The sequence below is a fragment of the Salminus brasiliensis genome, chromosome 5 (assembly GCF_030463535.1).
Source record: "Salminus brasiliensis chromosome 5, fSalBra1.hap2, whole genome shotgun sequence".
In the NCBI taxonomy this organism is placed as follows: domain Eukaryota; kingdom Metazoa; phylum Chordata; class Actinopteri; order Characiformes; family Bryconidae; genus Salminus; species Salminus brasiliensis.
The window spans coordinates 3,148,888-3,163,413 of record NC_132882.1 but is presented as its reverse complement, the minus strand read 5'-3'; the positions used below and the strand labels follow the sequence as shown (position 1 = coordinate 3,163,413).

At 37.3% G+C, this 14,526-nt stretch overlaps 1 long non-coding RNA gene across 2 annotated transcripts; it reads left to right on the top strand.

The window, feature by feature from the left end:
- The first annotated feature begins 7,143 nt into the window (after positions 1-7,143).
- On the top strand, positions 7,144-14,215 carry LOC140555439 (uncharacterized). Of its 2 annotated transcripts, XR_011979661.1 has the most exons (4): positions 7,144-7,472; positions 10,210-10,830; positions 11,647-11,735; positions 12,187-14,215. It is a non-coding gene; the product is annotated as an uncharacterized lncRNA (long non-coding RNA). The 2 variants fall into 2 exon arrangements; XR_011979660.1 differs by lacking the exon at positions 7,144-7,472 and having other exon boundaries at positions 8,888-10,830.
- The last annotated feature ends 311 nt before the right edge of the window (positions 14,216-14,526 follow it).

Here is a 14,526-nt window from a genome sequence, read left to right as displayed (position 1 = left end):
GCCTCGTGGGGTGGCAATGATGCTGAGAACAGTCAGAAATCGTCCTGCAACCACTCGGCAGGAGTTAGCAAATGACCTGAAGGCAGCTGGGACCACAGTTTGCAAGGAAACAATTGGCAACACTTTGCGCAACAATGGATTCACATCCTGCAGTGCCCGAAAGGTACCCCTGCTGAAGAGAGCACATGTGGAGGCGCGCCTCAAGTATGCCAATGATCATTTGAAAGATGAACCAAGTTATTGGGAGAAGGTTTTGTGGTCAGACGAGACCAAAATTGAACTTTTTGGCCTCAACTCCACCCGCCATGTGTGGAGGAAGAAAAATGCTGCCTATGACCCCAAGAACACTGTGCCCACCGTCAAGCATGGAGGTGGAAGCATAATGTTTTGGGGGTGTTTCTCTGCCAAGGGTACAGGGCTACTTCACCGCATCACTGGGAAGATGGATGGAGCCATGTACCGCACAATCCTGAGGGACAACCTCCTCCCCTCTGCCAGGGATCTGAAAATGGGCCGTGGTTGGGTCTTCCAACATGATAACGACCCTAAACATACAGCAAAGGCAACAAAGGATTGGCTCAAGAAAAATCACATTAAGGTCATGGAGTGGCCCAGCCAGTCGCCAGACCTCAATCCGATCGAAAATCTATGGAGGGAGCTGAAGGTCAGAGTTGCCAAGCGACAGCCCACCAACCTTCATGATTTAGAGAGGATCTGCAAAGAAGAGTGGGCCAAAATTCCCCCTGGTGTGTGTGCTAAACTTGTGGTTAACTACAACAAACGTCTCACCGCTGTGCTTGCAAACAAAGGCTTTGCCACTAAGTATTGAGTGTGTTTGGCAAGAGGGATCAAATACTTATTTTCCTCATTGAAATACAAATTAATTAAAATATATTCTTTAAAATTATATTCTGGATTTTTGTCTTGATATTCTGTCTCTCCATGTTAGAATATATCTACCATTAAAAGTGCAGAAGGATAGTGTCTTTATTAGTGGGCAAACAAAGAAAATCAGCAAGGGATCAAATACTTCTTGGACTCACTGTATATATATATATATATATATATATATGTGTGTGTGTGTGTGTGTGTGTGTGTGTGTCACATATGTAAGCAGAAACCTTGTATTTCATTTTTATCTGAAAAGTATGGAGAGGTAAGGTATTAATAGTATATTATAATAATATAGTCCCTGTCAAGCAAAAACCTTGTATCTATCTATATATATATATATATATATATATATATATATATATAGTATAAATGTGACATATATGTTGTGAATAATATGAATCTGAAATATATATATATATATATATATATGCAAAAAAAACAATATATATATATAGGGAGATACAAGGTTTTGGCTTGACAGGGATAATATCAGGGACAACATACATATGTATGTATTAATGTTCATAAACATCGCTGTAGGGTTTTAGAGGTATTTAACTTCTCACACACACACACACACACATATATATATATATATTTCGGTTTTTGCTTGACAGGGACGATCTCCTCTGCTATCAGACGTGTTGATGATGCTCTTACTATGTTAATGACTGTAACTCTACAAACAGAAGCCTGAACCACTGCAGCAGTAATATTCATGAAGCACGTCTGAAGCTTGCTGAATGAAATGCACAGTTTTAGCTTGACTTGCTAATGAGGCTTCAGCCTTTTGTTGCACCTGCAACAAGTCCCTGCGTATGCAGCTTCTCTTCTATTTTAAATCCTCCCAGTGGAGAAGTGGGACAGGTGTTTTCATCCTTTTTCTGCCATCTGATCAACAAGCGCAACCTCAAACTCACCTTCTCTGCGAGAGATAGGATCCAGTGTGTTTTCACCAGAGCCTATTAGCTTTACTGTGCAGTTTATTATCCGTACTGTGCATCTCTAATTCACTACTCTCCATGCACTTAACCCTCCTGTTAGGCTGCGGGTCGGGTTAACCTGTTTTTATGGCCTGTTTTCAAATTTAAAACCACAAGACATAATAAAATCACTCCATTTTTGAGAATGGACCCTTTTCTGTTGGGTTTAATTAGAGCAGGAAAATTATTAGAATGTAATAATTAAGTGTATTTTACAATATAAAATTTAACATGTATTTAAATGACAATCATGCGATTATAAATAAATCCTGATCTCTAAGAAGTTCAAAAGAACTTGATTACACTAAATATTGATTAGACTTAAAAATTAATTTAGACAAATCAGAGGGTTAAAAATACACCATCATCCGGGCCAGGGAAACAGATAGGGGGGCGGAGCCACAGAGTATCTGGTATTGAATCAGTTTGAAAACTTTAAAAAATTAAAAATTTAACTCATAAAAATGCTCTGTATTATGTATAATTTTATATGAATGATTTCAGACTGGGGGTTTATTAAAACAGGTTGAGTGAGTGTGTGAAGTGTGAAGCCCAGGTTCCAATCCATCCCACAAAAGTAATTCTGTACACAGAAGAGATTTTATTATCAATTCAATTTTTAAAATTGTGTTTACAGTCCTGTTTTGTATCTTTTTGTCATTTTTGATATCAAACCTAACAGACAATCAATCATTACAGAACAGAAATTAACTGTAAACAGAGTTTATTAAGCATCAGTTTAATTAAAGAGTAATAATTTTGTAATTGCATTATTATTAACAGTATAGCATAGTGCTGATAGCTGATAGGGTGATACCATCTTAGTTTTCTCCATGGTTTAAACCTTGAAGCTGCTTCTGTACACTGTGTAAATAATTCTGGATGAATGGACCAATAGAAATGCTCTAAATTACTTATTACTTAAAAAACTCTTATTTTACTTTATTCATAGTTACAAGCATTTTTGCCCTCTCCTGTAAAGTTACCAATTTGGAGTAGGAGTGTTTCTCATTGGATAGTGACGATATATATATATATATATATATATATATATATATATATATATATATGCAAAATATAATATGTTTTGCATAGTGCACAAATCTGGCGTTTTCCAGAGAAACACTTTAATACCCAAACAGTTTAAAAAGATAATAATCGTAAAACTATAAACATGTCATTACCCTCACCAAGCCTCATTACCATCGCAACCAGTTACGTATTACAGCAATGACAATGTTTTCAGGAAAATAAGACCCTGTAAGCATTTCCTAGCTAAGATACACTTTTAATAAATATAAATCACTGGTGAACCCTACTTTTTTTTAAATACATGATTAGATTAATTTTGCAATAAAGTATTTTTAACCTGCATGGCTTCATCCCCAACCCAGACTTTCAAACTTATCTGCTCCAATAAAATAATAGCAAGTAGCCAGTTAAATATATATTTCAGTATTTTTATTCATAGTCCAATGAGATTTTATAATAAAACGTATAATAATAATATTACTACATTCATATCTACTCAGCCATTGCATATTTTGCATATGTCATAATTACGGTAATGTTGGGGGTGGTAATATATACTGTTCAAAAATATTCAAAAGCTGAAAAGATATGAACATAGCATCATAATATTATTATAAGTTATTATAAAATATCATTAGATTATTAATAAACTTTTAATATATATATATATATTAAATTAACTGGTCAAGTCTCTTTTTTTTTTGGAGCAAAGTTTGAAAGTTTGGGTTTGGGGGCGAGGCCATGTATGTTAAAAAATACTTTATTACAAAATAAATAGTTTAGGTATTAAATATGTTATTTATTTAACAAGAATGCAACAAAATCATTAAGACTTCATTGTAAAATGTTTTAAAAACATCAATATTTTGCTACTTTGGAAAACCTGGAGACATAAACCATCCCCAAACTGGAGAATCATCCATAAAGGAAACTACTGAGGGTTACTCCTTCTGTCATCACCTGCATATTAAGAGCAGAAGAGCCCTCACTGGTAGATCGGGCCATTTCATTAGTATTACCACTGCCGAGCACTAATCCCCTGACATCAGTGTAGATTAAACAGAATCAGTCCTCAGATTTAAAGGGTTTTACTAGACTTAACTTTAAAAGACCCAGGTTTTGATTAGCCACACAGTCTGCCGGTGGTTTACGCCCCTTCTTTGAGGGCCTGAGTGAGGGTTGTTTGACAGGGTCAGGCTCTGATGTAAACACACTGGGCTTTCTGAAGGCTGGCGGTGGCGTTTTGTGTGTTCGTGTGTTTATCACTCCGCTAAGCTGAGCATTATTTCCACCACCGACACCAACAGATGCTGCAAGTCAGCAGGAGACTTCAGAGGCCATGAAATTTTAATTGATGGTAAAAAATAAATAAATAAATAAAATCATGCGCCATTTCTCTGAGAAGAGGCATGGTGGAGAAAACGCAAACACAAAGATAAAAGAAACGCTCATGTGTACTAAGCTATTACACCAATCAGCCATAAGATTAAAACCTACCTGCCTAGTATTGTGTAGCCCCCACTGTGATGACCAACCAGCTCTGACCTGTCAAGGCATGGGCTTTGCAAGATCTCTGAAGGTGTCCTGTGCTTTCTGGGACCTCTGTGAGAATCAGTGAGCCTTATAGGTGCCTATGACCTTGTCACTGGTTCACCAGTTGTCCTTCCTTGAAGCAGATACTTTTGGTCGGTACTGACCACTGCATTCTGGGAACACCTCACAAGACCTGCCTGATGTTCTGGAGATGTTCTGATGACCCAGTCATCGTCTAGAACATCAAAGTTTGATTCTTGCCAAAGTGTCTCAGATTCTTACACTTGATCATTTTCCCTGCTTCATCACCTTCAGGACCTTCAAGAACTGACCGTTCACTCGCTGCCTAATATGTAGATCCACCCCAATGACAGTGGATCTGGTGGATCTACAGGAGCCACTGGACCCAGATCATCAGTGTTCTTCACATCACCTGATTACACTGTACCATCTCATTCGGGCTTATGTACAGCGATTTGACTCGATGTACAGTTTGCACATAACATCAGATTGCTTGCCGATGTTTTTCCTATAGGAATGAATGGGGTGCAAAAGTTTATACACCCTTCTTGCGCCACAATTAATTGAATAGAGCAGTAACCCCCAACCAACCACCTGGTCAGGCCTCAAGTTGTGCAACTACCTGAGACACCATAGCAAATACCAAAACAACCACCATAGCCACCACCTGGGATAACACTGCAACACTTTACCAACCACCTTATAAACTACTCTGAAATACCTACCTGGGATACCATAGCAACTTCCTAGCAACCACCTAGCAACACCCAAGGAACTCAAATAGAAACCACATAGCAGCATCATTGGAATCACTTAGCCAAAAATATGGTTGGTGTGGTGCAACAGATAACACCACTACCTGCCCCTGAGCTACCACCCCATGTGGGAGACTGGGGTTCGATTCCCGGTCTGGCTGACTGTGCTGCACTACGTCAATAATCCTTGGTCCTTGGGCAAGACTCCTAACACTACATTGGCCCTCCTCTGTAATACGAGTAACCTTGTAAGTCACTCTGGATAAGAGCGTCAGCTAAATGGCGTAAATGTAAAATGCAAAAAAAAAACATCCTAGTGACCATCTAGCAACAGCCTAGCAACTGCCTGGAACTGGGAACCACTAAAGCTGTGCAAGCTTTCTTTTGCTATCCAAACCCACCAGTGAACCTAGTGAGCAAGCCTTCTGAGTATGGAAAGCTGAGGATGGGAAAATGTCGGCAAATCTAATATTTAAAACTATTTTGCAGAAATGTAACCCCCCCCCCCTTCGCCATAAATAGATTTTTAAAAATGGATGCTTTTTTAATCATCTGGAAGTGCATTCATAACCAAAACATCATCATTTGGTGTAATAATTTCTTCTGTGACGGAGCTTTTGGAGGCATTAAACTCTTCAGACATCTGGTTCGATTCACTTTTAATATTAATTATGTAAATTTTTGGGGGCGTAAATAAAACAAGCCAAAAAAGCCAAAAAAGGAGGCAGTTAAACAAGCCAATCCCAAAACCTCGAAACTGTTACATCACAGTCTTAACATAGTTTAACACTCTAGAGCTCCTTTAATGCTATAAGTAAAATCTAACAGCAAAGACAAACCTTCCCAGAGCCGCCCAAGGCATATTTGAATTACGCTGCCACTTAGGGCCCCAATGCCATCAGGGGTCCCCCAAGAGCACCAAGATATCATGATAAATATATACATATTTAAAAATAACATTTAGTAATAAAATGAAATGGCATTTTTATATTCATTTATTTTCATAGTTGGGACACCGATACTAGGTTAATAAACTCATGCTGTTGGCTGCTGTCACTGTTGGGCAAATGCAGATATGCGCCGCCGCTTGGGTGGTGGTTAAAGGCCCGGGCGCCCAACCTAGTATCGGTGTCCCAACTATGAAAATAAATGAATATAAAAATGCCATTTTATTTTATTACTAAATGTTATTTTTAAATATATATACTTTTATCATGATATCTTGGTGCTCTTGGGGGCCCCCTGGTGGCGCAAGGTATTGCATAATATCTATACCTATGGAATGATGAAGGGGGGGGGGGCATAAAGGTTTGGGCCAGCCCTGACCCTTCCTGAGCGTTTCTGCGATGCATATTAATGTGTCTAATAATGTAATTAACTGTGTAATTAAACATGTAATTGCATAATCACACCGAGTAACTCAGCAGAACAAAGCACATCACGCCGAACCTCTAAGACCAAACACGTACAAAAACACCCACAGCATGGGGTCAATGGGATCAGTAAGAGGGGGCCACTGTGTTAAAGTGAGCTGAGCATTCGGCTCTCTGAGCTCTGCTGAGGGAGATGAGGAGGAGGCTGAGGAGGCCGAACCCGAGGACCAGAGTGATAAAAATAGAAGGATGAGAACACCTGCAGACCCTGTTCAGGAGAGCAGGGAGGAGACAAGATGGACACAGGGGAGATGGATGAGTGTCCAGCAGGATCTCCAGACTCCAGGACCTTCACGAATTGTCAGAGCCTGAGGCACAAAACTCATCTAGATATTCCCCTGATCCCTTTCTCAGTCTACTGCACTCGCTCAGAGAGAGAGAGAGAGAGGGAGGGAGGGAGGGGGTAAAAACATTACGTTATCTTTATCTCTGGACCATCAACTCACCTCGCAAACACACACACACACACACACACACACACATACAGGGTCCCAGAGGCCATCCCCAGGTAACAACCATCACATGTCGTCAGTGTAGAGGCAGGAAGTTGTGTTCCGCTGGGGTTCACTGAGTCCAGGCAGAACGTCCCTCCTTTATTAAAGGAGCAGTCCAGCCTCATCAGCTGCTGCTTCCAGTGAATAGGACAGAATGGCCACCAGTTAACTGCACACTGCAAACCAGACTGACCAGACCCAGCAGAGCTAACCCCGCCTTCCCCTTAGCAGACTGGGTTCGATTCCATGGCTGGGCAAGAACACCACACTACACCAATAGGAGGCCTTGGGTCAGACTCCTAACTACCCGGGTAACGTCATTCTCATGTAGGAGCTTTTTTTTTTTTTTTGCTTTAATTTAGATTTAATTCAGATTGTATCTCTTGTTCACATATTTTAATTACAATTCTGAATCTAATTCTGATTGTATTTTAACTCTCATTCTCAACAATTTTTTCTAATTTCAGTTTTTATTCTGATTCTGAATTCAATTTTAATTCGAATAATATTTCTTACTGTTTTATTTTAATTCAGATTCTATTTCTAAATCATACTCATTTTAAATGTAAGTTGTGATAAAGATTTTTAATTTACATTTGTAATCCTGATTAATATTCAAATTCAGATTCTAATTCAGAACAGTTCTGATTCTAATTCAGAACAGTTCTGATTCTAATTCAGATAACAGTTCTGATTCTAATTCGGATTACAATTTTGATTCTAATTCAGATTACAGTTCTGATTCTAATTCAGATTACAATTCTGATTCTAATTCGGATTACACTTTTTCTAATTTAAATAACAGTTCTGAACAGTCCTTATTTTTATTCTATATTTAATGCTAATTCAGATTGTATCTCTAGTTCACATATTTTAATTCAGAATCTGAATCTAATTCTGATTCTATTTTAACTCTTATTCTATGTTTTCTAATTTCAGTTTTTATTCTGATTCTGAATTCAATTTTAATTCAATTCAAATAATATTTCTTACTTTTATACTTTTTTTAACTCAGATTCTATTTCTAAATCATACTCATTTTAATTCTGATTCGCTATCTATTTCTGCTTCTGGTTCAAATCCTGATTCCAATTCAGATTCTTCTTTTTCTATACTCATATAAAATTACAATTTTACTATTTACTAAATCTTCTAATTTGAATTCTTATTTTTTTTATTCTAATTCAGATTTTATCTCTAGTTCACATTTTGATTCTGAATTGTAAATCAGATTCTATTTTTTCTTCTATATTCATTTTAAAATCTTGCAAGAAACATGATTCAGTTGCATATACTAAATGAATTCAAGTGATATGTATTACCTTTACTCTCATCAATATGGTCATATTTCATTCAGATGTAATTAGACACGGACTAGTTAACACATAAGAGAAGGGAGACTTTGGCAAAGGCAACACACATATTTCTAATTCAGATTTAGATTCAGATCTAATTCTGATTCAGATACTGATCCTAAATCATAATCCTAATTCATATTCAAATTTAGATTAATTTTGATATTCTGATTCTATTTTAACTCTCATTCTAATTTAATTCCAGTTCTAATTCTGATTATGAGTATCATTTGAATTCACATTATATTTTTAAGTACTACTCATTTTAATTTTAATTCACAATCCATTTCTGCTTCTGGTTCTCATTTAAATCCTGATTTATTTTTAGATTTAAATTGTGATTCAGATACTAATCCTGATTTTAATTTACATTTGTAATTCTGATTCATATTCAAAATCAGATTCTAATTCTAATTCAGATTCTAATTTAGAAAACAATTCTGATTCTAATTTAGTTAACAGTTCTAATTCTAATTCAGAAAACAGTACGGATCACAATTTTGATTCTAATTCAGAAAACAGTACGGATCACAATTTTGATTCTAATTCAGGTAACAGTACGGATCACAATTTTGATTCTAATTCAGGTAACAGTTCTGATTCTAATTCAGATTACAATTCTGAGTCTAATTCAGATTGAAATCCTGATTCATATTTCAACTCTGATTGACCCTGGATTGTTAAGGACTTACATGTAACACAAACTGAAGGACATATAATTCCGTGACAAACCGTAACAAAAATTCCTTTGAGCTTCAGTCTGAATATTAATTCTGATATGATTTCAGTCTGAATATGGTAAATATGAATTCCCCTTTCAAACATTTAGTCTCTTTCCAGTCTGTGAGAGAGAAGCTGCTGACGGCTCCGCTCAGGTTCACATTCAGCCAGAAGTCTTTGGTTCACACGAACCTTTGCTTTCATTTCTGCTGTTTTAGTGGGGATTCAGCGTATTTACCTCCTACCCTCAGTATGTTTACCTCCATAACTGCTGGAAGTGGAGGGTAAATGACCCTGGACTCTGCTTTATGAGCAGCCTTCATTTAGCAGCTCTAAAAGAGGAGATCCCACTGAAGCCCATAAAACAGCAAAGCCCGACGTTAAGCAACTCCCAGGCTTAGACTGAAAGATGAGCCTCAGATAAGTGAGTTCCGACTGGAGGATTGTTCCTGGATCTGATGCCTGATAACCCCATCTGCCACTTTACATCCTGGGATTTTTCTGGGTTTTTTTTTTTTTTTTTTTTTTGAGTGTGTTTTTTTTTCTACAGGCTCTCGCCTGAAATAAAGATTTCATCACAGAAAACAAGAAAGTCGATCCGCCTGCATAAATGTTGGGCCAATCGATAATATCAGCAGAATGTTTAATTATTTAACAAATCAGGAGGTGTGTGTGCAACACAGCGGCTGAGGGGGTGGTCATGTTAAAATAGGAGTTTGGTGGGAAATCAGATTTATAGTTTTACCATTAAAACAAACTTAAAACAAACTTTCAGTTAAAACTATTAAACTATGAAAAAAATATAATCAAGCCTGAGTTATGTCCATAATTTAGTCCAAGTTTATAATTATTATTATTTTTTATAGTGATATAGTGAGTCATAGAGAGCCAGAAACCATATAATCTAGTCTGTTAGAGATCTCTGAACCCCTCCACATGGTTTGAGAAGGCTGTGATGACTTGTGTTCTGACATGTCTTCTTTTTCAAGGACAGGCATCCAGGCGTCCAGTCAGGCGACCACCTTACACCAAACGATGGAGAAGACGGGAATGTGCTGCAACTCTAGAAAAACTCCCAAGATTTTATTCCGATTGTAAATTTATCTGTGACACTGAAATCGCTCGAGTTGTGAGTATTAACAAGGTCCGTATAGGCAAGCCTGTTCACTCGGTGGCCATCTCTGCGACAGCAGTGTGCGGTTAGTTCCAGTTATGCATTTACATTTAAGGCATTTAGCAGACGCTCTTATTCAGAGCTTTGTTATTTACCCAAGAAGAACCTCAGCGAGGTTGAACGGGCCAAAAATTCAAAGATCCTCTAATCTTAGACTCTACTAAACACAAGTCAATAAGGTGACCATAATACTCTTCTCTTTGCCTGAGTACTCTCAGAAGAGGAGGGTCTTCAGTCTGGGTTTAAGGACAGCGAGCGTTGGACTCTGCTGTTCGGACACCCAGGGGAAGCTCGTTCCACCACTTCGGTGCAGGACAGTAAAAAGTCTGGACGCTCGTCTTACATGGATCTTAAAGGATGGCGGGTCGAGCCGAGCCGTACTTGAAGCTGGAAGGGCTCTTGGTGCAGATCGGCTTATGGTGAATTGTCAACACAGGCACGTGCAGCCCGACGCTCGTACACCCCATGCTTTACACCACTGAAATAGCAACCAACCAAGGTCAGTCTGACCGCACCTGGCTCTTAAAGGGGGCGACGAGAGACACGCTGATTGGTTTAATACTGCACGTTACTCCAAAAAAACATACCCATGATTCATTAAGAGACTCAGTACATGACTTTTGAGCATTTCGAGCCGAGCAAGGCAAGCTTTTCCCACCGTTACCATAGCAAAGATACACCAACACGCCCCCTAAATCATGCTGTGTACGGTTGATGACTCGTCTAAGAGGCCCTGACTGTTTATACACCAAACACAACTTCAATAAATGTATTCTACGGCAAAATTTTGAACAGTGGTCCCCAACCATGGTCCTGGAAGCCCAATACCCTGCTCAGTTTTGGGTCTCCCATGCTTTGACATGCCCACTTTAACCTGTGCAAGTTGATTAGTTTGGTCAGTTTTGCTGGAAACAAGGAAAGCACTCAAATGTTCAGGACAGTGGACCTCCAGGATCCGGGTTTGGGACCACTGCTGTGTGGATAGTTAGATCTATAAAAAGAACTTTTGACCCAGACACTCCAGATTGTCTCTTTAAAGCGCAGTAAAGCCAGCGTGGGCAGATTGCCTGGGTTTGTAACAGTGCCTATGGAGGGGTTTTACTGCACCTAACAGATGGTTACAGAGGCCCTGGAATTAGACGGGGTAGTACGAGGCGCCCTGTTGTGTTTTTTTTTTTTTTTTTTTGGGGGGGGGGTAGTTTTGGGGACAGTTCTCCTTTATCTATGCTCTGAAATCCTCTGTGCTTTCCAGCTGATGACGGCATGCCTGTGTGGACAGAGATCCCTGTGACGTCCGCAGATTTGATGCAGAGTTTAAGCCGCCTTTGCCGTGCGTTCAAGGTCAGTGTGGCTTTTCCACTGCCTCACACACACACACACACACACACACACACACACACACAGATGAAGTCCGCCACATGGTCCCCGTCCAAAAAAAGAAGATGAAATAAACTAAAATAAATAAATAAATTAAGTAAAACAAATAAAAAACGACACAGTGTGACCATGAATAAGAGATGCTAAGCTCATGAAAGATTGAGGTGCTCTCTATATTGAGATTTTAGGTTGTGACTTGATGTCACTTGTGATCTTCCCGGACGGCTCTGATGGCTTCAGGTTTGCTGCCTCGGCCGCGGACTTTTCTTTTGCGCCGTTAGCAAATATCTCCGCCACCGCAGAAGAAGCAGACTGTGTCACAGGGGGGGACTTTCTGTAAAATGCCACTTGGTGGGTTTCAATAGAGGTGATATGAAGGACAAATTCTGAATTTTTGGGTTGTTGTTTTTTTCAGGAACCTCAGGATCCGCTGCTGACCAATGAAAAAGCTTCTGAACACTGTTCTGAATAATTCTGGATGAATGGACCAATAGAAATGCTCTAAATGACCTGGAGAACCATAAGAACCATTTTGAAATACGTGTTTTTCATTGGACACCGACAAGATACACACCCGTAGAAAGAGGGTTCTTCTAAGGGTCATTGGTTCAACCAAAAGAACCATTTATATGGTTTAAATGGTTCTTCTCCATGATGGAAAAGTTTTGAAAAGTTTTATTGGACCAATAAAGCAGTTGCACTACTGCTGTTACAAGAACCCATTTGTGTGTAGAACCTGTGTAGAGTGTGTCTCTTAACCTTTAGGCTCTTGCACAATGTTTTTGAGGGTTTTTACTACAAGCCAAAAAGATGTGTATGAAAATGGATGGTTTAATGTGTAAAATGAAAATGAAAGTAACGTTTCTAAAAAAGAACCATTCAGACATGATTTTCCACCAGTCTGAACATTTAAAGATTTTTTTAAATTGGTAATGTTTCTGCAGTGCCTATAAAAAGTATTCACCCCCTATAAAAGTAATAAAATCAATATGTTTTACCTTTTTAATGATTTTTGTAACAGAATCATGGTCAATATAATTTGGCCTTTTTACAAAACAAAATAACAAAAAAACACCTTAATGTCAAAGTAAAAACAGATTTCTACAGAGTGATGTCAATTAAATGAATATTTAATAGTGTAGAATTTATTATTTTAGATATAGACAGATAGATAGACAGACAGACAGTCAGACAGATAGATAGATAGATAGATAGATAGACAGACAGACAGTCAGACAGACAGACAGATAGATAGATAGATAGATAGATAGATAGATAGATAGACAGACAGACAGACAGACAGACAGACAGATAGATGGACAGACAGACAGACAGACAGACAGACAGACAGATAGATAGATAGACAGACAGACAGACAGACAGACAGACAGACAGATAGATAGATAGATAGACAGACAGACAGACAGACAGATAGATAGATAGATAGATAGATAGATACTTTGTTGATCCAAAAGGAAATTTAGCTAGTAGTAATTGCATAATACAGAACAGTAATACAATAAAATAAATACAATAATAACAATAAATAGAATAATTGTAAAAATAAAAATGCATTTGAAACCAACCAGAGATGAAAGGCAGTGTGGTTATTAAGAATAAGACATTAATAATGTGCAGAAGGGGTGGATGTATCAGCAGGCAGATGATAGTACTGAATAAATATGTGCATATGTTGGTATTTAAGTAACATAAAGTGTCAGTAGGAGTGTCACTCCAGGAGTGCAGATGTACAGGATATATGTTATTAAAATGTACTAAAATGTATTTGTATTTGCATGTATTTGCATACATACTCACCTTTTAAATTCAACAGTTAAAAATGAATTGAACAGTTTTTTGTACATTTTTATCAAATCTAATCCGATGTATTTATATAGCTTTTTATATACAACTGGCAGTTTTACAGGAATCAGTAATAATACATGAAGCAAGAGGACAAGAAATAAAATAAAATAAAATAAAATAACCAAATCATGTTGACCATAATTCCGCTTTTAAAAACTATAAAAAGGGACATTTCTGTATGGATTATATTAAGAACCTTTGTTTTTATAAAAAAATCCTTTGAAGAAACATTTATTAAGGGTCTACAAAGAATTCCACCAGTTTAAATAATGATTATAAGCATTCTTATTTTTCATATAAGCATCTTATTTCAAGCATTTCCTATTTTTTATGGGTGTATGAAGAATGTTTTAATGTTTGGAGTTTTGCCTGGATAAATGGTTCTTCTCACTGACACAGCATATGTTTATATGGTTCTTTAAATAATCTTTTAAATCAAACGTACATTACAATAATATCAATTATATAATTAATTGCATAGCTATAAAAATCATCATATTTACATTTGATAATGTATTATTTTTTTATTTAGTTTGTGTTACATAATTGATTTTATATTGATTAAACTTTTATTTAAAATGACAAGAAACAGTTATTACACATTTATATTTTATATTATGTTATTTAATTTAATGTTATTTTATTTTATTAAAAATATGACATTTTTCTGCTTGTTTTTATGACACAAATGTGACAAAAATGTAAAAATACATCAAACATCAGATCAAAATAAAACACCTAATTTTCTACTTACAGACACTGATGTGGGCTGGGTTGAGTGTTTATAACTTGAACTTTAAACACAGTTTCTCCACCTGTTTCAGTTAGTCAGGAATAATTCACATCAAATAAAAGAATGCTTCTGTAATGACCAGTCATAAACTTAGAG